Genomic DNA, 1,321 nt, shown 5'->3' with positions numbered 1-1,321 from the left:
GCCCTTCCCCTTTGCCTAAAGTGACCAGACGTCCCGTGGGACAGTCCCGATTTTTAACGATTTTTCCCGCCTCCCGCAGCATTTTTAAAAAGTCCTGATTTTTGGAAAGAATGCACAACAAGCTAGGGTATACAGTTTTCGGCTGCCATGTGGCTATTTCACCAGGATATGAGTTTTATCAATGGTGTCCCGCTTTACCAATGTTAAAATCTGGTCACCTTACTTTAATTATGTATCTATATCTAAATAATCTTTTCTGGTTTGTTATGTTTTGTTTTGCTATGCCGCTGGCTTTCAGCCAAGAAAACCACAAGATTAGTAGTTCAAACCTACAAGCCACTTTGTGAGAAAAAGTACCAAGAGTGGTAATTTTCTTCAAGGGAGCACTAAAAGGCATTTGGGATGTGTGGGGATGTTTTGTGGATAGAGGTGCCACTAGGATTTATTGGAATTGCCTAGAGATGTCAAACATTTTACAGTGGATGGGAAATCCCACATAATGAGCAACTGACTCATCCACAATATCCTGTGGGAACCGCTGCATGTTTGTAACTTAGCTCTGCTCTTCAGCTCTCACCTAATAACTCCTGTGTATGCCTGTTTTAACTATGTAGTGTGTAGTGGTTACACATTGGGCTGCAATACACAAGGTCTGCAGTTAAAACCACCAGCTATTCGGTGGAGAAAGACTGGGCTTTCTACTCCATAAAGAGTCACTGTCTCAGAAACCCACAGGGGCAGTTGTGCCTTGTTATGTAGTGTTGCTATCAGTTGGCATCAACGTGCTGGCAGTGAGTTTGGGTTTGTATGTTTTTTCAGTTTTATAACAGATACTACATGGGTTGCTTTAACACAGATTTACTTCATCACAGTTTAGGAAGCCAGAAGTCCAAATTCCGATTCTAGGGGAAGACTTTCTTTCTGTGTCCGCTCTGGAGGAAGTTCCCTTTTTGTTGGGGTGTGTTAAGTGGAAGGTTATTTGTCTAGCGGTGGCCGCCTGGCTGGTGTTGGCCTGAGTCCTGATTTGGGACATATCTCCTTTTGGGAAAAACGAGTGTTCTGTGGAGAATGCCCCATCGTTGGCTTGCAGGTGGCTCAGAATGGAGTGGTAAGAACTTCTGGAAGGGTCACGATCGAGGATGGCAACCGTCTCCTGAACCTTTTTCCAGTGTCCAGGCTTGTTCGGGCCTGGCGTTCACCCTTTTCTGCCTTAACCCCTCTCTTGTGGCTGATTCCCTAGAAGGTGGCCTCAGGTCTTTGAACCTCAGGAGTTTAGATGATCAGTGCAGGGAAACTGCCTTTTCTTCTTGAGTGATGGGGG

The sequence above is a fragment of the Echinops telfairi genome, unplaced genomic scaffold, assembly GCF_000313985.2.
Source record: "Echinops telfairi isolate 266 unplaced genomic scaffold, ASM31398v2 ScPeMD7_140;HRSCAF=443, whole genome shotgun sequence".
NCBI classification, from domain to species: Eukaryota; Metazoa; Chordata; class Mammalia; order Afrosoricida; family Tenrecidae; genus Echinops; species Echinops telfairi.
This window is presented reverse-complemented; position numbering follows the sequence as displayed.